This window comes from Malaclemys terrapin, chromosome 1, assembly GCF_027887155.1.
Source record: "Malaclemys terrapin pileata isolate rMalTer1 chromosome 1, rMalTer1.hap1, whole genome shotgun sequence".
Lineage (NCBI taxonomy): Eukaryota > Metazoa > Chordata > Testudines > Emydidae > Malaclemys > Malaclemys terrapin.
Genome location: NC_071505.1, coordinates 104,723,024 through 104,749,912, shown reverse-complemented (window position 1 = coordinate 104,749,912; position 26,889 = coordinate 104,723,024). Strand labels below are relative to the sequence as shown.

General features: G+C 43.0%; 1 protein-coding gene across 5 annotated transcripts in view; it reads right to left on the bottom strand.

Moving 5' to 3' along the window:
* PTN (pleiotrophin) overlaps window positions 1–26,368 on the bottom strand; it is a 109,529-nt gene extending 83,161 nt beyond the window's left edge. The window contains exons 1-2 of one of the 5 annotated variants that reach the window (XM_054034147.1): window positions 26,095–26,368; window positions 600–632 (exon numbers count right to left, since the gene is read on the bottom strand). The gene's annotated coding sequence lies outside the window, so the exon portion shown is untranslated. Of the gene's footprint in view, window positions 1–599; window positions 633–25,816; window positions 25,904–26,094 lie in introns of those variants that run through there. The other 4 variants (XM_054034144.1, XM_054034156.1, XM_054034134.1 and 1 more) reach the window with 4 other exon arrangements.
* Between the last annotated feature and the right edge of the window lie 521 nt (window positions 26,369–26,889).

Below are 26,889 nucleotides of genomic sequence, written 5' to 3'. Positions count from 1 at the left end.
AAGAACAGGTTGCAGCTGTAAATTGCTGTTACGCAGCATTCACATGATTGATGGATTTTTCCCCTCATTTGTTTCATTTTGTTTTCTGTTGCGATGATGTAAATTAAATCCCATTGTAACTACTGGTTTGATCCTGCCACATCAATCCAAAGCCTGAGAGATGGTTATATCCCTCATCTTATGCAGCTGTATGATTGGGAGCATTAGGAAAAGAGATGAGTTATTTAACAACACAGACATCTGAGGAACACTTTCATACTAAGCTCTTCAAATAGGCTTGTAAACGTGCCCGTGACTCACAACTGAGAATGCCAAACTCAAGACAAACTGCTGAGAAACAGGGCAAACAACCCAAAACTGGTGGTTATTCTTCCATAAGTTATGCAAACCAGCAACAAAAGTAAACTTCTGTTTCACCACATTGGCTAACAAGAAGTCATAAAAGCAGTTTCCTAAGGCATTCTAGTTCTTATGTCACCACCAAAAACACTGGATTTAAAGGTGAGTGGTTCTTTACAGCCAGTCTCGTCAAATAAAAGGTTCTTCTGATCCCAAAGAACCAGCCACACACCTAGGTCAATATATAACTCAGATCTTACCCAAAAATCACACTGATGCCAATCGTTTAGTATCTAGAAAGAAAGAAAGAAAAAGAAAAATTAAAATTGGTTAAAGGAATCAAATACATACAATTGTAAAGTTCTTGGTTCAGGCTTGTAGCACTGATGGAATCAGGGGTGAAAGTAATATTAATTCTTACCGGTACAGGGCCAGTTCCAGCCCCCGGAAGGGGCGGAGCTTCTGGTGGAAGGGGCGGGGCGGGGGTTCAGCCTCCCCCAGCCAGCCCATCCACACTGCTTGGCCCCCACTGCCTGGGGCTCCAGCAGCAATTTAAAAGTGCCTGGTGCTCCGGCCACTGCTGCGGAAGTGGTGGCTGCAGCCGGGACCCTCCTTAAGTCGCTGGAGGGTTTCCAGGGCCTTTTATATCTTCTGCCATGTGGAGGGAAATCCATTGTTTTAAACAAAAACCTCAGCACAGCTAGTAGAAAATTAAAAGTAAAAGGTAGGAGTTTGGAGTCACATGGGCAAGTTACATGTCCATGCCCAATTTCGCTCAGTCATTGCAGGAAGCCATTACCTATACTCCAAACAGCACAGTCCACCCAATGTAGATGGGCATCTCCCATGGTCCATTGTGAGTTAAGTGTCCTTTTGGTGGTCCACTCAATTTGAATAGTCCCTCCAAGATATGCTGGCTAACTACCATATGGTTGTTACCCCAGGAGCAAACATTTGAAATACAAGTATAGAGCCAATACTCATAACTTCAAATACAAACATGATACATGCATACAGATAGCATAATCATAACCAGCAAATCATAACCTTTTCATTGATACCTCACTTGACTACCTTTGTACAAGATTTGTTTCAAATATATAACAGTGATTGCAACAATGATATCTATGGTCATATTTTAATCACATAACATCACAAGGCTGCTTTTTGTACTGTCAGATATGCCAGCCCCTCCACATCTCAGAGAATTCTTTTCTGAGTAGCTCTCCTTGTGGTCACAATGACACTCCAACTACCTGTTCTTGCATCCAACTAGAGCATCAGAAGGAATGTGTAGGATACATTTTTCTATCCCACTTTTTTGTTCTATGTTGATGCCAGCAGTAGGTTTTCATTGGGGGGGACAATGGGTGGAAAGGAAGGAAGATTTTTGAGAGAGATTGCATTTGTACTATACAAAATCTAGAGGTTCAGGATAGGTGTAGTATGGAGTTTTTTCTTTTTTTGACATCTCAGGTTAAAAATGGAAAAGAAGCAGTCAGAGGGACAGAGGGAATGAGGGAGGGGAAAAAAGACTAGGAGTGGCCAGATCATCGATGTTTTAAAAGGTTTCAGAAACCTCTCAAATATTTTACACTGAAAATAAGACACATAGGGCCAGACTTCAGTGAAGCCACACGCAAACTTACATCGGCCAAGGAACTGGTCCAAAACATTTAATAACTGGATTACTTTGGTGAACACCTAACTGCGGCGGAGAGAGGCAACTCCTGCCCACCGGTAGTATGAATAGGTTAAGTATGTATCATTCCCTGTCTCATTACAATCCACTGTTCATGTCATGCCTTTTCCCATTGGGATATTTCTCATGAGAATCACATTTTTCCTCTTTTAAGGATGAATGTGTTGCAGAGAGAGAAGCATTAAATAGCATTAGCTAAGCCAGGCTGACAGCAGACAAGTGCAATGTAATCTTTCCACACTCAGCTCTGTCTATGCTTCTCAAATCTCACATGTAACATCCCTGCTGGCCCCACCCGGGGCCACCACACACCTGTGGCAACAAAATCCAGTCTTAACCTGAAACACCCCTGATGTGTTCCATCCCTGTCCAATACACAGAACTACTCATACACTGCAGCCCTAACTTGTAGCATCCCTACTGTTCCATTGCTCTGCCCCCTTAGTCCTGATTAGTAGCACCATCTGCTAGTCCAGACCTGCCCTTGAATGAATAGAATAAGGGAATCACAGCTTCAGGTAGTTGTACAGTGGCTCTTTATTTTGTGCTTATATGCTTAAGGACCTGTGAGCAGCACTACACTTACCCCACCAGTGACCCAGGTGAAGCATCAGTAAGACCTTGAAAATCCACATGAGTTGCAAGGGGAGTAAATAGCAATGCATTGGAGTAGGTCAACCTTTCCAATGTTCTAGACTATGACTGACTCACTACTGATTGGTTTTCTACTGGCACAGCTTTGGCAGCAGATTATCAGCATCTCATAGCTCCATTGTACAAAGCACAGGCTTGAGGTCTAGTCCAGTGTGCACTGAATTCAATGGAAAGACTTCCATTGGTTTCAGTGGGTTAGAACAGACTTTCAATATCTATCAGTAATATGACAAAAATGATAGCCTCACCAGCAGTTTCTGTTACCATCTGCTCCATATACTAAACTATTCTCTTCCTCTTTCCCAAAATCCTGGCTGCTCTGGAAGTTTAGTCCAGCCACTGAAGCAAAAGAATGAAAGAGGCTGTGAAAATTTCATGGTGTCACTCGAAAGATTGGAGGATTTAAAACTACCAAAGCTTTTGCAGAGTGCAGTGAAAGTTGTATTGTAAAGAGTTTTCATTCTGGTTTAAACTTTGAGAAAGGGGTAAGTGAAGTGGTCAGCTACTTTAAATAAATGCCACAAATTGTCTTCTGCAGTTGCCACTCACAGGTGTGTGTTGGCAGGTGATCTAGAAGCACCATCATTAGGAGATGCAGGTAAACAGCAACCTCAGTCACTTCCATCACTGCTGCTGCTTTGCCTCTCATAATATACCCAAAGGTGTAATGCTTTTAGAGAGTGACATGATGACAAGCAGCACTAAGCCCATGTGTCCATGCACTGCATCCTACCTAAGAGCTACTTTAGCAGGTCAAGAATAGGAACAAGCTCCTTCTTAAATCCAGCGTAATCCTATTAAATGGTTTATATGAAAATGCTGAGAGACAGAATTTAAGAGGGCAGCACACGCTACTAACCTATGTATGCATCTTTGAAGAGAATTAGGGAAAGGTAGTTTCCTACATTCAGCGTAGGCCCATGTGGTTTTTCTCCTCTTTTAGAAATATATTTGTTCTAAACTTTCTGTTCATTAAAATCACTGGATTTAAGAATGGGTTCAAGTGACCTCTGTCCCATGAGTGCAAAATCATCCTGTTCAATACTGCACCACATTTCTGATATTGACCTCTCTTCCTGATCAGATAGCTTTGGCTCTCCTGCTATTGGCACACGCTTATGCAAGTTGATTTTCCTCTGCAATGGTTGTGCCTGTGTAGGTAACATGAAAAAGAAGATGCACACAGATCTGGGAATGGCTTGTGAGTTGCATGCTAAGGATAATGCACTGTATGCAGCGTAGTTGTAACCATGTCAGTCCCAGGATATTAGAGAGACAAGGTGGGTGAGGCAATATTTTTTATTGGACCAACTTCTGTTGGTGAGAGAGACAAGCTTTTGAGAGTAATGTATTTACATTTTTCCTTTATGTGGAGGTGGGAGGTAAGGGAGAGGCTGCCATCTTTGTTCTGCTGAGCGGAAAAAAGGAGGTGAGTCACGATGTTGCTTCTTCACCTACCAAGTCCAGAAATAGAGGATGCAAAAAAATTTCCATGCAGAAAATGCCTTGGGATTGTAAACAGTGTCTCTGTAACATCAGCTTCTTAACTCTGCATGTAAATAATTTTCAACAACAGAAGTAAGGGAATGTCAATGTGGTGTAGAACATGGGTACCTCTGAGATTAAAATTAGGGACATTTTAGAGGTACGAGTCTGACTAACTGAAGTGATCATTTCAAAAAACAGTTAACTAAATTTTCAGCAAGGTACAGGGAAGGTAATCAAGCACCAGGCTTATTTAGAGTTACGGGAGGCAAATGGAGCTTGACCAGTTTAGTAAGGGTAGAAGTACCAGTTAGTGTACCTGTTCCAGAATGATTATCTATTTACTATGCACACACACACATACTTGATTGCAAGCAACATACACACACATACTTAATTGCAAGCAACATAAGGCTTTTGGATATCATGAGAAGCTTACTAGGACAGAGTTTACTAAAATGTTATAAAAGAGACAGAGAGGCAGCCACAGTTATGGCCCAATCCAAAACACCCTGAAGTCAGTGCACAGATTTCCATTGACTTCAGTTGGCCTTTTGATCAGACCTTAAAGTCATACCACCTCAGAACTTGACAAAGTCTCTTAAAATGAAGCTGATGAAGCTAAAAAACCTGGCATTCAGGGATCACCTGATGTCATTTCTTAAACCTACTGAAATAAGTATAACCAAAGCTACAAAGGAAAAATAGATTGAGTCATAAAAGTGAGGAACTGAAGGATATAGGATTCCATAGGGTCTCGCCAAAGATCTTTTCTAGGTGGAAAGGACCATTATGAGTGTCTCTCTGACTACAATCCTGATCCTTAAGACTATACCTATATTTGTAAGAATGTAGTATAGGTCTACAAAACAGACTGGAGACGATGTATACACAATGCTGAGAGATCAGGATGACAATGACATCTATGTATTGTCAGAACATTACATCAGGACACAGTTTGATAAACAATTCCTTGATACAATAATAAAACCTGGCTGTGAAGCTTACAGGAAAAAGGCTTCTGTGAAGCTAGTCCCGAGTAACAGAAATAGGTTTATTCAGGAATTAAGTAATACTGAACTTCTAGACTGGGATTTTCAAAGCATCTTTAGGGAATTAGAATCCTGATTCTCAATTAATTTCAATAGGATTTGGGTATCTAACAGTTATAATATAGTTAAGCTTGGCATTACAACTAGAAGATCATATCAACTCTTGTAGCATTAAACTTCAAAAAGTGCACCATTTGGGGTTTTAGGTGATTTTTTTAAAGACAAAGTTAGTTGGAAAGAGTCTGAAGAGAACATTAGGGAAATAAAAATCCAAAACTATCAACATGCAGATTCTTAAAGAATGTCTTGATGCAATCACTGAAGGTCTGTCTACCTCAGACCAAGCAAAAAAAGGAAGATTGAAAAAAAAATAGTCTAATTGCATGGCAAAGTACTAGAATTTATTCCAGGCAAAAAAGTATCCTTAAAAAAAAAAAAGGAAATCCAGCCCTTGTGATACAAATAGAAAGGAACAATTTTGGCAGGTGAGATGGAAAATGGAGATTAAGAGGGCTAAGAGTAAATTTGAAGAACAAAGAGGCAAATAGAGAGCGACAAGTAATAAGAGATTCTTTAAGTACATCAGAAATAGGAAGCTTGCAGAAGAGTTGGTGGGCCTGACAGGCTCGGGGGAGGGGGCGCGGGGGTAATCAGAGAGATAAAGAGATTTCACAGAAACTAAATGATTTCTTTGTTTCAGTTTTCACCTCAAAGCATGAGGGAGAATGCATACCAGTGAACCACATTCTAATACTGGGGGAAAATATCTGAGAAAATCATTAAAGGCAGAGTTATAAAACACCTATACAGGTACAGAACCCACACAAACCATCACAGTATAAAACAGCATGGTGTAGAGGTAAATCCTGCCTCTCTAACTTGTAAGAATCTGTTAAAAGCGTTATCCTGATGAATAAAGGATTGGTGGGGTACATTATTTAGTTTTTCAAAAGGCTTTAGATAATAGCCTCTAGTGAGAGATTTTTAAGAAACTTGGTAACCATAGGATAAAAGGCAGAGTCCTGACACAATTTCAATGTGGGTAGCAAATAAGACAAGGGGTGAGAATAATGTCCAGCTCTCAGTACAGAAAGGGATTACTAATGGGGGTGCCTCAGGGATCAGCACTAGGTCTAATGTTGTTCAATACAATTATTAAGAATCTGGAAGAGAGAATGAATAACGGGATGTGATGATAACACAAAAATTATTAGGTTAGTTAAGAATTGAAAGGATTATTAGGAATTCCCCAAAGACCTAAAGTAATTAGATAATTAGGCAACATCATAGCAGATGAAATTCATTAGGCTGGTGAAAGGGGTTACAACACATCAGAAGGAAAATCTAAACCATCAATATATGTTCATGAGTTCTGCATTAACTATAGCTTCTCAGACTCAAGATCTAAGAGTCATGGAATAACCTGCCTAAAAGGGAAGTGACTTCCCACCCAAATCAAAAATATAACTTCTGTAATAAGGGACGTTTAGAAAATAATAAGAATTGCCATACTGGGTCAGACCAAAGATCCATCTAGCCCAGTATCCTGGCTTCTGATAGTGGCCAATGCCAGGGGACTAGGACTTTTCAGCTTGGAAAAGAGATGACTAAGGGAGGATATGATAGAGGTCTATAAAATCATTACGGGTGTGGAGAAAGTAAATAAGGAAGTGTTATTTACTCCTTCTCATAATACAAGAAGAAGGGATCACCAAATGAAATTAATGGGCAGCAGGTTTAAAACAAACAAAAGGAAGTATTTTTTTCCACACAAACAGTCAATCTGTGGAACTCCTTGCCAGAGGATGTTGTGAAGGCCAACACTGTAACAGGGTTCAAAAAAGAACTAGATAAACTAATTGAGGACAGGTCCATCAATGGCTATTAGCTAGGATGGGCATGGATGGTGTCCCTAGTCTCTGTTTGCCAGAAGCTGAGAATGGGCGACAAGGAATGGATCACTTGATGATTAGCTATTTTGTTCATTCCCTCTGGGGCACCTGGCATTGGCCACTCTCAGAAGCCAGGATACTGGGCTAGATGCACCTTTGGTCTGAATCAGTATGGCCGTTCTTATATTCTTATGAGGGAGAGGTCCCCCATAGAGTTTAGGAACCTAATTTTGAGAGGTAGAAGGTATAGATATTGTGACAAATGTGAACCCCTCTTGCAATTGGTTTACATTTAGAAGCCTATCTTTACAAGGAAAAGGGACTTGCTGGGTTTTTTTCTTTCAATAAGACACATCATTCCAACATTCCTAGGACAGAGGTTAATAACTTCCTAAGCCTTTTCTTGTCTCAGACTTACTCATGTGCACTAGATCTCATCAAGATGAACAGATTCATAGATTTTTAAGGCCAGAAGTGACCATTATTGTCTTCTAGTCTGACCTCCTGCATAATACGGACTGCAGAATTTCATCCAGCCACTCCTCTGTGTTCTAGAGCAAATCCTTTAGAAAGATTCCCAGTCTTGATATAAAGTGATAAAAAATCCACAACATTCCTTGGTAAATTGTTCCAATGGTGGATTACCTGCAATGTTAAAAACTTACACCTTATTTTCAGTTTGAGTTTATCTAGCTTCATCTTCCACCCTTCAGATTTTGTTATGCTATGTTTGCTAGATTAAAGAGCTGTTTATTATCAGAAAATCTTCTTCCCATGGAGGTACCTATAGATCATGATCAAGCTGGCTCTTAACATCCTTTTTGATAAACTAAATAAATTGAGCTGCTTAAATCTCTCACTGTAATGCAGGTTTTTCCAGAACGCAGATCATTCTTGTAGCTCTTTTCTGAAACCTTGCCAATTTTTCAGTGTCCTTTTTGAACCAGAATTGTTTTGAGTCAATCTCATTTGAGATTTCTAGGACAAGACATTTTTAAAATAAGACGTGGGGAAAACACTAGAAGAATTTTCAAAATATGATTAACACTTTTGTTTTCTGAGTCCCTTTTTTCTGAACTACATAGAGTATGGACAAAAATATTGCAATCTGCAGGTCCTGCTGAAATGTGCTCAGCGCAGAACTCAAGAGGGGTGGGAGGACAAAGGTGGCCGTAGCTTCCCTGATCCCTGGGTTGCCAGGGGCCAATTTGGCCATCAATGCAAATTTGAGCAAGCTCGGGGCTGCTCTAACTTCTATCAACTAGTAACAGCCCAAGGGACAGTTATGCCAGCTAGGATTCACCAGAGTGCTGTCATATTCCAGCCACACCCCTTCACCTAGCCATACCCACAGCAAACAGAGTGGGGAGTGGTAGTAGACGGCATAAAGCCAGCTACACCAATACTTTTCCACCTAGAGACTCCCGCAAGTAAGGACAATCCTGAGGTGTTTGGATAGAGTAAGTTTATGGGGCCTGTGGACTGTCAGACAAACAGGGGCCAAACTGTAGACCAGAATCTGGCTCCATTTCTACAGGTCACAAATACAAGATGCAAAATCTGAGATGAAAAGGACCTATGCTGAGAATTTTAGAAGGGGCGATGCAAAAACAGATGGATGAAGCTGAGACTTGCTTCCCACGGTCTATGAAGAGAATACTGCATCTTCATAATTTAGCTGAAGAAAAAAGAGTAAAAGGTGATAGAAGTATTATAATAAATTATAAAAGCTGAACTAGATGCTCCTCTTTAGCTTTCCCTAGAATACAAGAAAAATCATATTCAATTAAATTAATAGGCAGAACGTGGGAAAAAAGTCCAAGGAAATAATTATACATTGTGCAAAATAAGTAAACTATGGAACTCAGTGCATCAGGATATTACTGAAGTAAATAGTTTAATACAAGGATTTTCAACCTAGGGGTTGCAATCATACTGCCCTTCCAATATTGCCAAATGGGACGTGGCTCTAGCTAGATCGGGTCCAGGTATTTCCCTATATAGAAATGTCTGAGAATGCAGCTGTCAGAAATCAGAAAGTCCATCCTGCAGGAAATCTGTTTATTTCTACATACGTTTTTGCATCAGATTGGGATGAAAACTCAAAACATCAAAAAATGTTGCTGAATGCAAAGTTCTGGAAATATTGTGATTCAGAAATGTCTAAATGTTTTGACTTTCCCAAATTGAACTGTTTTGTTTTGAATCAGTTCAACTTCAATCTCTGTCTCTATTACAGGATAACCCAACCAGGAAAGGACTAAGGAAGTATCCTCATTTCATGACCTGAAAGAGCCGCCAGCCAGGCACTTCTCCTCCCGGGCTCCAGCTGCTCTGCTCCTCCCCTGACTCTTCGGCTCTGTTTAAGAGCAGAGCTGCCCGAGCGCTACCGGCTTTGGGCAGCCCCCATGCCTCCGGACCCCAGCAGCCGGCCAGGCACTTCTCCTCCCCGGCTCCAGCTGCTCTGCTCCGGCAGCGCAGGGTCCAGAGGCAAGGGGGCTGCCCGAAGCCAGAGCGCTCGGGCAGCATGGCTCTTAAACAGAGCCGAAGAGTCAGGGGAGGAACAGAGCAGCCGGAGCCCGGGAAGGAAAGTGCCCGGCCGGGGACGCAGGGTCCGGAGGCATGGGGGCTGCCCAAAGCCCGAGCGCTACCGGCTTCACAGTTTACCGGGCAGCCTCCAGACCCTCCCGGGCTCCAGCTGCGCTGGGGAAGCGTCGGCCAGGAGCGCAGGGTCTGGAGGCTGCCTGGCAAACCGTGAAGCCAGTAGCGATCGGGCAGCCCTTTTCTCATGGCTGGGAGGGAGGAGGGGGAGTTAGGGCGGGGACTTTGGGGAAGGGGTGGGGAATGGGCGGAGTTGGGGCGGGGAAGGGGCAGAGTTGGGGTAGGGCTGGGGGTGGGAAAGGGGAGGGGCCAGGGCCCGTGGATGTCCTCTTTTTTTATTTTTTAAATATGGTAACCCTAGAGACACCTCACTGCCATCTGCCCTTAGTATGAGAAGGCCTTGTCTGTGCGTCCAGTGGTCAGCTCCCTGACTCCACCAGCCACAGTCAATACAAGCACTTCCCTCTCAACCTATGTAGGCTCCACTACCATGTTAGTGATAGATACACTCCAACCTCCCAGTCCTCCAACCAGCCCCCTCAAGTGTCCAGCCCACTGAACATTCACAGAATTCATAAATCTGCTACTCTCAAAGAATAGTACACACCAGCGTATCAGTTTCAAGATCACCATTACACTTAACACATTGAGCACTTAGATTTGTTTACAGAGAAAGCAAGTTTAAGTTTATTTAACAAAGAATAGAGATTTGATAAGAAGCAAGTAGAATTAATGAAAATAAATGGTTACATATAAAATAAAATCATAACAAGCATTCTAGAGCCTAAATGTAACTAACAAGATGCCCCCTTTTTGCCTCTAACCGCTTCTTTTACTTTGTTGTTTAGCCACATTGGCACTTTTTTGGTCCTCTCACTATGTTTTTTAATTTGGGATATACATTTAAATTGAGCCTCTATGATGGAGTTGTTAAAAAGCTTCGATGAAGCTTGCAGGGATTCCACTTTTGGCACTGTATCTTAAATTCTGTTTAACTAACTTCCTCATTGTTGTGTAGTTCCCTTTTCTGAAATTAATGACTGTGGTGGGCTGCTTTTGTGTTTCTTTCCCCCCCACATACACACAGAGGGATGTTAAATGTTATTATATTATGGTCAATATTACCAAGCAGTTCAGCTATATTACCTCTTGACCAGATCCTGTGCTCCACTTAGGACTAAATCAAGAATTGCCTCTCCTCTTGTGGGTTCCAGGACTAGCTGCTCCAAGAAGCAGTCATTTAAGATGCCAAGAAACTTTATCTCTGCATACCATCCTGAGGTGATATGTACCCAGTCAATATAGGGATAGTTGAAATCCCCCATTATTATTTTATTTTTGTAGCTTCTCTAATTTCCCTGAGCATTTCACAGTCACTAACACCATCCTGGTCAGGAGGTCAGAAGTATATCCCTACTGCTCTATTCTTTATTATTCATGCATGGATTTACTATCCATAGAGATCCTGTAGTACAGTTGGTTTCATTTAAGATTTTTACTTCATTTCACTCTACACTTTTTTCACATATAGTGCCACTCCCCTCCCCTCCCCCCCCCCCCATCAGCACGACCTGTTCTGTCCTTTCTATATATTTTGTACCCTAGTATTACTGTGGCCCATTGATTATCCTCATTCTGCCAAGTTTCTGTGATACCTATTATATCAATATCCTCATTTAATATGAAGCATTCATGTTCACCCATCTTAGTATTTAGAATTCTAGCATTTGTATATAAGCACTTAAAAAAAGTCACTTTTTAGCTGTCTGCCATTATGTGATGCAACTGAATGAGACTCTTTTTCATTTGACTGTTTCTCATCAGATCCCACCCATATTTTATCTTCCATCCTCTCCTCCTTACTTGGATATAGAGAACCTCCATTAATAGGTCCTCCCATAAGGGATGTCTCTGTCTGAACCACATGATCCTCCACACCTGTCGGCTTTCCCCCAGCCCTTCGATTAAAAACTAAGGGCTGGGGGAAAGCCAACGGATACGAAGGATGACAGGGTGTCTCTCTGCACCCCTAGATATATTAGACTGGTCCTTTGTTCTTCACCTGTAAGCAACACCCCCCGCACACACTGTTCATCTCTTCCTGTTAATTTCTTCTCCTGAAGTCCCTGCAGTCTCTTTATTAGCATTTGACTCAGTATGCAAATAGAATTCCACTGTAAGACACACAATACATAGTAGTCAACCAGGGACATAAGTGTCTCCTCTCCCCTGTCTAACAGAACCTGTCTTTAGGCATCTCACCTCTGGGTGGCCTCCCTTTAACTTCAGGCTTTAAGAACACATTTTCATATATATAAAACTGCTTACATATTATCCACACATACATTTCATAAAGATCAACGTGACACAGGTTTTCACTAGAGAACTTACATGACACTGTTTGGTGAACAAGAACGTAAATAGCATACCAGGTATCTCAGACAGGGGATCCCTTTATGCACTCCTGTTCCCTCTGCCAGCTGGCATCAGCCACCTCTTTATTCAAAACTACTGGTCTAGTCAAAATCCAAAATAAGATTAGAACTTTACTGCATATGTGGGAAGTGTCAATCTAAAGAAGAGATTGGCTTGTCATTTACAAGATGTTTTATGCAACTGGGAATTCTAAAGTAAAGTGGGATCTTTGTGTTACACCTCTTTAACCAGAATGCTTCTACAGTTCATTGATATTTCACATCATTGCTGATGTCTGGGATCTGGGAACAAAGTAGGAGAGTGGGACATAAGTTTGTGTACACCTAATTCTTTTCCACGCACAAATGAACACTCTCCATAGCATTTCTAAAAAATACTTCTAATCCATACACCCTACAATTTACATACAAAATCAGTGGTTTCTAATTATAGGAATACTTCCTGGTCTATATAATCATAAATAATTTAAACTAAATTACAGTACATGTCAATTAAATGAACAAAGAACATTTTGTAATGCATTATACTTTTTTTTGCTCATTTGGTTGTATGGTAATTTTCAAATTTCAGTAATTCTCAATAACTCTCCCTGTCACTGCAAATTAGTGAGGTTAGTGGAGTTCTACTGTGTTGTCTGTATATTAAAAAAATATATATTAAAAAAAAATCAGGATAATTTTTCACATCACTCTGCCTATAAAGCCAGGAAAATTAGTGGCCATCAGTCCAACTGCACAAGACTCAGAAGGAGCCCAAAACTTCTAAAGTAAATAAAAGAGCTTTTCTATACAAACAGTATATTATATATGATCAAAAAAGGAGGAAGGTATTTTGTATTTTTCTATTTTTCCTCATTTTTTTCAAAATTTGTAAATTTTTCTTCTTTTGAAAAATGTTGGCCAGCTCCATCATATGACAAAAAAAACAGGGAGAGAAAAAAAAAAAATCACAGATTTTGAAATGTTCCCATTTATTTTTCTAATTCAACCAGCTGTACTAAACACATGCTACCTTTAAGTGTAATATGTTGGCCCCTTTCAGGGCTAGACGCAAATATTGATCACACTGGAAAGCTGGGAATCTCTACTCGTCATTGGTATAAAGACCCTGCTTTTATTCCATTCCCTGCAGGACTGTGATATGTCAGACTTAATCATGACATTTTTAGATGAAACCTGTAATTCACCTATGGTCAGACATTTCTAGAGTCGGGAAAGGAGGAAAGACCACATTTACAGGGAGAAGGGGGAAATATTTCTCTGACAGATTGAATTTTTTAAATAAATGGACCACTGGAAGTTGCTATGATGTTTGGAATGCTAGAATAAGTTCAGGGGGAGATGGTAAGTCAGGCAATCAAAAGTCCATGATAAATAAATTTATCCCATTGCTCTGAAATTTATCAAAGGGATTTCTGTGGTAGGGGTGTGTGTGTGTGTATGTATCTAGCTAGCTAGCTATATCTATCTATATATTATTGTGACAGTCTATACCATTATGTTCACCACTTTTACAAGACTATGATAAATTTTTTACAAAACATGCCTTGTGAAGGATTATTTGAAAAGTCAAACTGCTGAATATTATTGTCCTGGTAAAATGTGTGTGACAACATTGTATGTAAAGCTACAAGATTCTACTGTATAACATTGTTATAACATGCTCTAAGGTTAAGAAAAGTAGGCCCAAACCCATTTTTCAGAGACAAAGTCACACTCCAATCAGGTGCTAAAGGACTATCACATGCTTAAGCAACCATTCACCAGCAGAGGGAAGGTGTAAACAAGAAATTTACATTCCATCACAGGGATGGTTCAAACCTCACATCCACATGAGACTGTTTTGTCACCATGATTCAGCAAGGTTGTTGCTAGCACAAGAAGTTGAATTATAAAGAGGGGAGGAAAGGCTTGACTCCACTCCTCTTCCCATCTTTCTGCTCATGACATCAATGAATAACTGAAGGACACTGACCTAAGGGGGAGGGATCCCAAACTGAAAGGAGACCCAGCCTGTGAAACTTACTGCAGTGTATGGTGAGGAAAACCTTCACTTTGAATTCTGTTAGCTTGTTAAGTTAGGTATTAGCTTGTGTTTTACTCTTTTATTTTCTTTTGTAACCAATCCTAACTTTTATGCATCATCACTTAAAATCTATCTTTCTGTAATTAATACATTTATCTTATTGTTTTATCTTAACCAGTGTGTTTGGATTAAAGTGTGTAGGAAACTCCATTTGGGAGAACAAGTCTGGTGCATTGTCATCTTCCTTTAATAAAATGACAGACTTTCTATGAGCTTGTACTGTTCTGAAGAGTATTGAGCAGTACAAGATGCACATTTCTGGGGAGACAAGACTGGAAATAGGAATTTGCGGGTGTCGCCCTGTATGTAATTAATGAGTGACTGGTCAGAGTGCTCTTGTATTTATCTGGAAGTGAATTTGCATGCTGAAGGCTGTTGGAACAGATCAGGAGTGGCTATTCTGACAGAAAAGCAGTGCAAAAGGCACCCCAGGCTAGAGAGTTAAGGGAACACCACTGTTTGACAGTCCAGATTGTACCCTGGATAATGTCACACACACACAAAGATATAAACTAAAGGTATGTGTACACTGCAACCAGGAGATGCAATTGCAGCAAGTGTAGGCAGACCTGAACTAGCTTTGATCTAGCTACAGTAGAACCTCAGAGTTACGAACACCTCAGGAATGGAGGTTGTTCAGAACTCTGAACAAAATATTAAGGTGGCTCTTTCAAAAGTTTACAACTGAACATTGGATTAATACAGCTTTGAAACTTTACTATGCAGAAGAAAAATGCTGCTTTTAACCATCTTAATTTAATGAAATAAGCACAGAAACAGTTTCCTTACCTTGTCAAATTTTTTTTTAAACTTTCCCTTTTTTAAAGTAGTTTATGTTTAACACATTACTGTACTGTATTTGCTTTTTTTTTTTTTTTTTTGTCTCTGCTGCTGCCTGATTGTGTACTTCTGGTTCTAAATGAAGGATTGACTGGTCAGTTCGTAACTCTGGTGTTTGTAACTCTGAGGTTCTACCGTATATCAAAGCTAGCTTGAGTAACACTGGCAGTGAAGCTGCAGCAGGCCAAGTGGCAGCCCTCTGAGCATGTACGCAGGGTCTTGAGTGGGCAGAGCTAGACCATGCAACTGCCTGGATTGCCGCAATTTCACTGCTAGTGTTACTCAAGCTAGCTTAAATCTAACTAGATCAAAGGTAGCTCAGGTATGTCTACACTTGCTGAAATCACACCTCTTGATTGCTGTGTACACGTATCCTTTGAGTAGTGCCATTGGCTTCCGTGGAATAACTCTCAGTGCACAAAATTAACCACATGAATAAACTTTGCATAACTCTGGCCTAAGTTTGGACAGAGGTGAAAGAGAGAGAGTTCCTTAACACCCCCTGCACACACACACACTACATCTACACTTGGAGCTAGGGGTGTAGTGCCCAACTCAAGTAGACATACTTCTGCTAACTTTCATTGAGCTAGTGCATTAAAAATAGTAGTGTAGCTGCAGTAGTACTGTCAGTGATGAGCGGTGTCACAGGCTAGCTGCCTTGAGTACAAACCAGACCACATCCCCAGCTCCAAGTGTACATGTAGCCACACACACCTACAACTATCTGTTATACATCCAGAAAATTTTAGTACAGGGGTTCTCAAACTGGGGGTCACAAGGTTATTATGTGAGGAGTCGCAAGCTGTCAGCCTCCACCCCAAACCCTGCTTTGCCTCCACCATTTATTATCATAGGTGCTGGTACTAGGAGTGCAGTGGGTGCTGCCACACCCCCTGGGTTGAAGTGGTTTCCATTATATACAGGATTTACAGTTTGGTTCAATAACAACAAGGAGTCTGGTGGCACCTTAAAGACTAACAGATTTATTTGGGCATAAGCTTTTGTGAGTAAAAACCTCACTTCTTCGGATGCAGTTTGGTTCAATGGCTCTCAGCATCCCCACTATAAAAATTGTTCCAGCACCCCAGTTTATAATAGTGTTAAATAAAGAAAGTGTTTTTAATGTATAAGGGGAGGTCACACTCAGAGGCTTGCTGTGTGAAAGGGGTCACCAGTACAAAAGTTTGAGAACCCACTGCTTTAGTGAAAAACTCAGAACAAACTCAAACTAAACATTCAGGTCCAGTGGCATAAAGGGAGCAACCCCTCTCCTCCCATCCCACCCCCCGTCAGCTGGATATTCTTGGGTAGGGTTACCATATTTAAAAAATAAAAAAAGAGGACACTCCATGGGCTCTGGCCACGCCCCTTTCCCACCCACAGCCCCGCCCCAACTCCGCCCCTTCCCCACCCTGACTCTGCCCATTCCCCGCCCATTCCCCAAAGTCCCTGCCCTAACTCCCCCTCCTCCCTCCCAGCCACGCAAAAAGGGCTGCCCGAGCGCTACTGGCTTCATGGTTTGCTGGGCAGCCTCCAGACCCTGCGCCCCCGGCCGGCGCTTCCCCAGTGCAGCTGGAGCCCGGGAGGGGAAGCGACCAGCCGGGGGCGCAGGGTCTGGAGGCTGCCCGGCAAACCGTGAAGCCGGTAGTGCTCGGGCTTTGGGCAGCCCCCATGCCTCCAGACCCTGCGCTGCCGGAGCAGAGCAGCTGGAGCCCGGGAGGGGAAGTGCCCGGCCGGCGGCTCGGGCTCCGGAGGCAAGGGGGCTGCCTGAAGCCGGAGCACTCGGGCAGCTCGGCTCTTAAACAGAGACGAAGTGTCAGGGGAGGAGCAGAGCAGCTGGAGCCCAGGAGGGGAAGTGCCCGGCCGGTATTTTTCTGGACATGTTCGTCTTTTTGGCAATTCCCCCCGGATGGGGGTTTGATTACCAAAAAGCCGGACATGTCCGGAAAAAACTGGACATATTGTAACCCTATTCTTGGGGCTTGGGGAAGTCACCAGTAGGCATAGATTCACCTGCTACCCCATACCTGATGCAGTTCATTCTCCCTGTTGCAATCCACAGCTGGGGGATGGTCTCTCTGAACTTGTTACCAGCTGGCAGATTTTAGAGCAGCCCCCAATCTCCTGTAAACTCTGCCAGGGTGTGGCCTATATAAAATTGGCCAGAGAATCAGGGAACTGTAATGGCTCCCTAGTGGGTTTCCCCTCTCTACTGCATAAGTGAAACCAGAATGAGCCCACAATGAAGAGTGTATAATTTACCAACAGCAAAGGAACACTCTATAAACAATGGAAAAACAATCCCTGCCAAGTAATCACTTTACTTACGCAAACATCTCTTATGAAGATTAGCAAAAACATCTGACAACACACGAGTTAGACAAAAAATATGGGCCAAAAGGATCATGCTGCAAAATAAAGATTAGGCAAGCACGATGCAATGAGGCTCCCTGAATCAAATCTTTCTCTGCCTCTGAATGCCTCTAAAGGCACTGAAAATTATAGCCATTGGCTTAGAGGGAAACTGTAGTAGTAGTAGTTTTTTTCTTCTCCCATGCCATTGTATGCTCAGCTGCACCCGGGTAGGCTGCTAATAGAAGCAGGAGACTCTCACACAAACAAAAACATCATTGTGACCTCTGGGAATGCAGCAATCCAAACAAACAAGCCAGTCAGATGACACAAGCCACTGGGAGGCAATCAGAGCATCTCAGAGGCCATCCCCCAGCACCAGAAGGGAAGCTGATTCATTAGGATGGCAAATGCAGCTTTTTCCTGGAAAAGCAAAGGAAAAACCATGCTGGGCAGGCAGAGTCAGAAGGTTATAATATTTCTTTTTAATTTGAGGGAAGACAGTTTCTGGATTAGTATTTCTTATGATTCCAACTGAAGAGAGACACAATTTCTATCCTATCAGCATAATGGAGAGCAACGGGAATGGAAGCATTTCTTTAGTTAGGACAAGATTCTGATCGCTGTATTCACTCTGAGTTGTACCTCACTTTGCAAGTAGTCCCATTGCAATTAATGGGACAATTTGAAGTACAAAGTAAGGGTGCCAGAATGGCATTTTCTCTGTTTGCTATCAAGCTATGAAGCACTATTACAATCGTAACTTATTTTGCGTAAAACAAAGGGAAAAGGTGTCCTTTCAGAATTATGGTCTGACTCCTGCTGTCCTTACTCAGGCAAAGCTTACCCTTACTTCAGCGAGAGCTTTGCCTGAGTAAGAACTACAGGATTTGGTCCTAGATTAATATTTATTTCCACCAGGGAGGGAAGTGGGGAATAATTCTGAATGCATGTTAGTAGCCATCTTGACACTGAACCAGAGGTTCTTAGTTCAAGTGCCCCAAAGCAGGATTTATACTTGTACCCAGTGCTGACTCTGCAGTGCTATAATACAGTTAGGAAGGCATTGAATTATTAGAGATGCCATCCTTCTGGGAAGACATTATTCCCAAATCCCTTCATGTTTCATTTCTAATGGAAGATAAAGATCCCATGGCATTGTCTGAAAAAGATTCTATGATAAACCCAGTCTGTGTATAATGAACAGCATGTCCCGCTTAACAAACTAGGGTCAGGGCACTCTGAGAAAGAATGTCTGAGCAGAGGGGCAGCTTGGGACTCTTCACACACACATCCTTATCTATTTGTATTTTGTGTGTGTTGTGGAACTAAGATATGGGTCATTCATGACTCTGATAACTTTGTATATTGTAGCCTTTTTTACTCCTTTCAACTGTTTTTTGTCATTTTAGATCTTAGAGGCTAGGGTTTGTACCTCCATATATGTTTGTACAGTAACTAGCATCTTTAGGGTACTTCTGCAATAGAAGTAATAATATCGTCCCATGCTGTGAGATCATTATTGCTGAGTGCATGGTGGCTCCTAGATTTTCACTGTGCAACCAGCATCTAATTAATTGTGTTCTATAGCAACTTTGGAATATCTGAAGTATGAAAGATATAAAACCCAGTCTGTGTGATCATTGTATAGTTTAAATGCTACCTGACTTTGACATTTGTCTGAAGATCATCTTAAAACAACAGGTAGGCAAAGTCATCTCAAAGTGCTCGTAACATTAAGATGAACAAAACCAAAACACAAGACAGGGCTCACTAAAAAAAATATTATGCCTATCATTGCTTGAAATTGAAATGACCAAGCTTTCAGGTGGCGTAGACAGATTTAGGAGTGTTATTTTAAACCAAGTAATGAGATGTGGTACGCTGATTTCCACAACCATGGCAGTGTGTGTCTCTTGTCTATATTTGGTAATTCCCCCTCTTCCTCCTTCCCATCCCACCCAGCACCTGGATAACACGATAAAGAACAGGATTACATGTTTTGCACCCTCCTCACCCCATTACCCCAGGACCTCACTGAGCTCTGGAACTTATGTGGGGATCAGAGGTAGATTCTGTCCCTTAGAAAGCAGTCAGACCTTGGAGGGGAGCCTAACCTCTGTTCCAAAATGTACACTGAGGACATGTCTACACAGCAACTGGACACCCACAGCTGGCCTGTGCCAACCAACTTGTGTTTATGAGGCTCAGACTGCAGGGCTGTTTCATTGCTCTGTGTACTTCCAGGCTTGGGTCCTTTCTATCACTCCAGGGTAAGACGCTGCTGAACACTTCAGTGCACCGAACAAGCCTTATGACATCAAGGTTATATGTCCTCAGTACTGGCTATAATAAAGGGTTGGCACCAAGAGGAACTTTACCTTTTCCATACTGAAAAGGCTCTTGAAACTTGAGAATGACTGAAACACACTAATGAATCAGACACTACAGAAGCAGCTTCTCTGCCAACTCAGAGCTAATAAAAATATAAACAGCAGATTTCATACAGATTGCCAACTATTACTTCATTAGCTAGGTAATTCTCATAGTAAAGATGCTGGGATCAAAGATGATGATGATGTCACATTGGGTACCACCTCCGCTTCATACAAGATCAAATGTTTACAGCGCTCATCTAAAAATCCAAATGTAGTTGCCTTCAGCTTGAAACCCTCTGCCCTAGCCATGCTACTGACCCCAATTATAATGATTTTTTGAGACCCCGCAATGGTACTCTATGTTCACAAGCAGCCACTGTCTAGTGGCAAATGTTTAGATACAATTCTGCTGGTTATCTGAATATCTCCTCCTTCATTCTTTATTATTAGTGCATATACTAATAATTGTGGGTGCCTTTATATAAAATCAGGATCTCATTTTCTAAGAGTTGGTCTACTTCTGCTAACAATACTTAGTCTTCATCTGAAGTCATTATTACTTTCTAGTAGTGAAAAACAACAATTATTTCCAAATCATATAAAATTGTAAAGAATGAAACAGCGACAATTCCACTATCAGCCATTGGTGCAATGCTCATGGCAGATAGGGGAACAGGACACTAGTTATGGTGGAGAAGACTCTCTTGGTCTTGATGGTCTAATGTCCAACATTAGTTATTACATTTGAAAAGAAATAAAAACTTCATTGCGGGAAACTGTTCTATAGTTAATCTAAAGACTATGATGAATGAATGCTAGCAATTTATTCTGTGGAGCTAAAATACTAATTCCATCATTTCGTGGCTAACAAATCCACCCCCAGGGCCAGGTGGCTTTGGTTGCACTGTATTTCCTGAGACATCCTCTACTTTCCACTCAGTAACTAGGCACTTGGTGGTGGACAATGCACTGCTGGGACTGCTGCTGGCACAAGTAACTAGAATAGATCTCTCTCTCCCCACAAAGTTTATGTCACCATGAGAGCTATTACTTCTAACAAATTGTTTGACCACTGCCACCTTGTATGCCATGTCAATTAATTGAGCCAGAGTAGCAATATTTCTATAGTAATAATGCGCAAATTGTTATGGCCGGGTATTTTACTAAAAGGCACATTTTACATACCATAGCTCACCCCTGTACTTTTTAACCCCATTTTGGGCTTACTCTGAATAAAGCTTTTTATATAAAACTTCAATTGAAGTAAGGCTCTTGCATTCTGGCTCCTCCCAAGCCCTCTGAAATCCACTTTATATATCTTACAATACATACTTTTCTATTTCAACCTAAACAGCTCTACAGAGAAGGAACACTCTATGTACTAACATTCAGAAAGCCACAATTGAGATTTTCAAAAATACCTACGTGATAGCAGCCATCAGGGACTTGGGCATTTTTTTAAAATGTTATCCTTTGTGTCCACGTGATGCTAAATTGCTCAAACTAACCTAAAATATGGATCCTTCTGCTTATCTCAAAACACCTGTTGCCTAAGCTGTATCTGAAGTTCATTGTTGCTGTTAACTATGTAACCAGGACTGTTAGGCAACGCTTAACAAGCACTAACTAACAATATGAGGATATGGATATAAATTAGAAATGCACACCCTAAATGGCTCTGATAGTTTCACTAAATATACACAGCAACACAGAACGATATTCCTGCTGTCAAATGTCAATATCTAGCTAGAAGCTTGATGGCACCATGGAAACTCGGACACATGTAAGTGTGGTATTGAGTGGATGGAAAATGAGGCTGCAGTTTAAGTTTGAGGCTGCTCAGCATGCCAAGAATTGTAAATAATTTGCAACATAAACTCCCTGTGAACAAGGCTGTCCAAGGAAGATAAATCAGAGACAACCACACCAGGTATATGGATTGACCAAGTGCAGGTCACTCTAAGCATATGAAGAGCAGTGTGTATGTGTTACAGTGACCTGGTTTGATCCCAGGACAGCATTTTAAATGATTTATTATGAATAGGCTTGACACATATATAGATTTCCTCAGTTAAAGCCCTGAAATGAAACCTCTAAGCGAAAAATGCTTTTGATGCACCGGTCAGCAAAAGGCCGCAAATATTGAAGTGGAGGTTACACTGTTAGTCACAGACCTGCTCCCATAGAAAACACCACAAGCTTATGGAGAATATATGCAAGGGAGGTGGCCTGTGGAGGAAGACAAGGTTCAGGAGCAAAGCAAGTTCCATCCACAGTAACTCAGTGTTGCATTGTAATTCTCTATATAAGTGATAACCCCACTAAGGCACTGCACAAATGTTTTAAACTATAACAGAGTGTGTGTCAAATCAGTATGTTTTCAGAGCTCACGTAGAAAGGACAGTTCTTCTGTGAGAGTACTCCGATCTAACAGACTCCAGCGAGACCAAGAGAAGGGAGATCAGATCTAGTGGTGACATAATTTGGTGGAGGTGATGCTGCTGGAAGTCAGACAGCACCTCCCACAAGTCAACCAAGAAAGTGCCCACATTAGCGATGAAGGCCTCCCTTGTCTGCACCATTTGCCAGAGAGGGAAGGAAGTAAAAACAAGCAAAAAATGTATCCCTTTATAAAAGACACAAACTGAAGCCAGTGACAAAATTCCCTCCCACCCTTCTGTCCAAGTGCCTGCTCCAAAGCCCACTAAAGACAAAGGGAGTCTTTCCTTTTTCTTCAGTGAGTGCTGCATAAGGTTCCAATTGCTAAGGAACTTAGTCCAGAGAGACACCAACTTTCTACTTGTCCCTCCACACATACTTGCCCATATAGATGGTCATTAAGTTATGCACAGCTTTTTCCTTCTAGCTGGATAACTTTTCCTTTCCCCTCCATCAAACTTACAACAACAAATAAACAGCTTTACCATGTCACAAATTACATATTACCTTTTCTGGGGGAAGTTTCCCTTTGGATCATTTCTGTTGATTGATATTTCAGTGTTGTTGTTTTTTTGGGGGGGAGGGGTTTATAATAGACAATAAAAAGTAAAATTCCCATTGTACAGCAGCTATCATGCAACATTCAAAAGGTACATAAAAACAACTATCCCCTTAGAACAGCCTGCACCTACAAGCATACCTGTTCCCTCAATCCATTAGCTACCCCAAAAGCTGAATTTTGCAACAGGCTCAGAACAATACCAAACTGAAGCTGTGATGGAACTATGGAAAGGTAGCAAGTTTCAGAGCTGAAGAACCTTTGGCTAAAATGCCCTTCCACCTGCTCCTCTGACTTAAAGTAAGCTGGATCTAGTTAGAACCCACTCCTCTGGCCACAGTTGTAAGGATATCGAACAGGGAAAAAGCATAATGTATACAATTCCACACTGCTTATAAACAAGCCCAAGTGGATGTGGTCACAGCAGGCTTAATTCCTGGTGGAATTTAAGCTTCAGAACATTCCTCAAATGTATTATTCATTCATCTCCTTGCGATATCAAAAACTGAGACTTGTGACCTCAGGTAGAGAGCAAGTAACAGGAGCAGATGAACTTTTAATGAAGTGAAAAGATTCCCTTTGCATGTAAATAGTCCTAATATATATAAGGAAGACAAATAAATGACAGAAACCAATACGATATATCAGCAGAATTATCTCTAAACTCAATGGAAGAAGTTATTCTCTCACTTAGAAGTCAATGGTGTTACTTTGTATTTACACCAGTCTCACCGACAGCAGAGTTTGGCCTAGTTTTCCCAACCCCGCCCCCCAGGCCTTTAAGTTTTAAAACAAACTAGCAATAACAACTCTACAACTGATCCATCAGCACCTGTTGGAGTTACTTATTTTAGCAGCAGTAAAGGGTCAACTATTACTCTAGGGCTAGGTCCACACTACCCGCCTGAATTGGCAGGTAGAAATCGACCTCTCGGGGATCAATTTATCGTGTCCCATCGGGACGCGACAATCGATCCCCGAATCGACGCTCTTACTCCACCAGCGGAGGTGGGAGTAAGCGCCGTCGACGGGAAGCCACAGAGGTCGATTTTGCCACCGTCCCTACAGCGGGGTAAGTCAGCTGTGATACGTCAAATTCAGCTATGCTATTCGCGTAGCTGAATTTGCGTATCTTAAATCGACCCCCCCCCCCTGTAGTGAAGACCTGCCCTCAGATAAGCAGGTTAACTCCCATTACAGTCAAACAGCATTAATGTGCTCATCAGTGCATAGAGTTTGGCCCTAAGTCTCTGAGACCGAAGTGAGGACATTGCTTGCACCATAGATCCATAGGACTGGAAGGGGACCTCAAGAGGTCATCTAGGCCAGTCCCCTGCACTCATGGCAGGACTAAGTATTATCTAGACCATATCTGACAGGTGTTTGTCTAACCTGCTCTTAAAAATCCCCAATGATGGAGATTCCACAACCGCCCTAGGCAATTTATTCCAGTGTTTAACCACCCTGACAGTTAGGAAGTTTTTCCTAATGTCCAACCTAAACCTCCCTTGCTGCAATTTAAGCCCATTGCTTCTTGTCCTATCCTCAGAGGTTAAGAAGAACAATTTTTCTCCCTCCTCTTTGTAACAGCCTTTTATGTACTAGAAAATTGTTGTTATGTCCTCTCTCAGCCTTCTCTTTTCCAGGCTAAACCCAGTTTTTTCAATTTTCCCTCATAGGTCATGTTTTCTAGACCTTTAATCATTTTTGTTGCTCTTCTCTGGACTTCCTCCAATTTGTCCACATCTTTCTTGAAATGTGGTGCCCAGAACTGGACACAATACTCCAGTTGAGATCTAATCAGTATGGAGTAGAGAGGAAGAATTACTCCTCGTGTCTTGCTTACAACACTCCTGCTAATACATCCCAAAATTATGTTTGCTTTTTTTGTAACAGTGTTACACTGTTGACTCATATTTAGCTTGTGGTCCACTATGACCCCCAGATCCCTTTCCGCAGTACCCCTTCCTAGGCAGTTATTTCACATTCTGTATGTGTGCAACTGATTGTTCCTTCCTAAGTGGAGTACTTTGCATTTCTCCTTATTGAATTTCATCCTATTTACTTCAGACCATTCCTTCAGTTTGTCCAGATCATTTTGAATTTTAATCCTATCTCCAAAGCACTTGCAACCCCTCCCAGCTGGATATCATCCACAAACTTTATAAGTGTATTCTCTGTGCCATTATCTAAATCATTGATGAAGATTTTGAACAGAACCGGACCAAGAACTGATCCCTGCAGGACCCCAGGTAAGAGAGGCATCCATAGCAGGTGGCCTATCCTAGGTGCATGCTGCTGGCCTTCCTCTTGAGCACACTTTCTGCCCGCAGATCCTGACATTTTTTTCTTTACACTGTGTAAAGTTCCCCCTCCTGCCCCTTAGCTTTTCAATACTGCCACATATTGATCCGCCAGCCTTTTATGCCAAGTTATGATCAAGTGGCTAAACCGAGCTGTGCAGTTGCCTCAAATCGCGCTGAGCTGAGAGTACGGAACTGCTCTATTATCCTATTAGCCTTCAGAGTAATCCTCGGCGGCGGCCTGGAAGGCGGCGGCCAGGCAGGGGAGCTGGAGCAGCTTGCGGGGAGGGGGTTGGACAGATCATCCCCTGGAGTCAGTCAGTGCTACTCACGGGGGCGGCACTTCTCGGGGGCTCTGGGGGCTTCTTTTAGGCTCGAGTCCCGCGTCTGCGTGGTGGCGGGGAGCAGGCTGGGGTGCGGATACAGGTGTCTGGGGAACACCTTCGAGTACAGCCCCAAGTCACCGAAGGGGTGGGGGGCGGCTCTTTCCCCTCCCCCCCAAGAAAAACCAGATTGCTGCTCTTTTGGTCCCTTGGGCGAGGCCAGAGCTCCTCGGCCACCCTGGGAGAGAAGCAGCTGTGCCCGACACCAGCTGGCCGGGGGGGGGGGGAGGGCGAGGAGACCCCCAGCAATGCCCAGAGCGATGCTCTCCGCGGCCCCTCGGCACCGCTCACTTCCCTCCCCGCGAGTTGCTACCTGGAGAGGACCCGCGCAGGGCATTGCCCCCGGCCCCAAGGAGGGAGCCCAGCCCGCTTCCCGCGGATGGAGACCTGCCCCTGGCCAGGCGTCCGCACCGCCCTGCAGCGCTACAGTTCCGCGGCGGGCCAGGTGAGCGCCCCGCCCCGCCCCGCCCGCGCTGAGCCCGGCAGCCGCCTGGCTCCGAGGGCAGCCCGGCGGTCCCGCTCCCCCGCGCTGTCCTTGCCCCCAGCGGAAGACACGCGCGCCTCAGCCCCAGCAAACCCACTTCGACTTACGTGGAGTTGCCGGCCAAGCTGCCTTCGGGTCGGAGGGACGGGCTGTGGGCTTGGCTGCCTGGGAGCGCGGGGCCGACCCGTCTCTTTCGGGCTGGATCTGGGGGCTCCTCTCCTGCCTCGCCGCCCCGTGCGCTCTCGCTTCCCCCCTCCGGCCGGGATTGTCTCGCCAAGATTTGGCTGCTCAAGGCGGGGAACTCGCCGCTCCTCGCTTGGACTCAATTGCTCGCAGACTGCGAGCGAGAGAGGAGGGAGGCAGAGCGCGAGAGAGCACTTTGCTCTCATGTGATCTGCTTGGGAAGCTGATTAAAAGCAGGTCACTCCAGGGGCAGTCTCGCCCACCGGGACTGGAGGAAGGCAGGGGAATGGGAGAGGGGCTAGGACTCGAAGAAGTGCAGGATTTGAGTTCCTCGGTTACTGCTAAGAAAAGGGAGCTGCAGGGTAGCATCGCTCCTCTGCAATTTCATATGTTGTATGCACTGGGGCTCTGGTGAGCAAATAATAAAGCTTTGTTGGGAAAGAGAAGCTCTACAAAACCCTCGTCTGATGGTGACAGTTCCCCAAGTTCTGTTACTTGGAGAGGCAGTGTCAGCACCATAATGTACTGGGTCAGGAGGGCTAATGTCTGCGAGCCCCTGTGCCAGGTAACTTATTAAAAAAAAATCAGATTGAATCTACGTTCTTGTTTGCAATGTGCACATATAAGGAGCTGAGACGGCTAGCGTGGATTCGCTGTCAGCCACAGCGCATGGGAGATTCGCATTTACCTCCCAGGTAGCCAGTAACAAATCTCAGAAA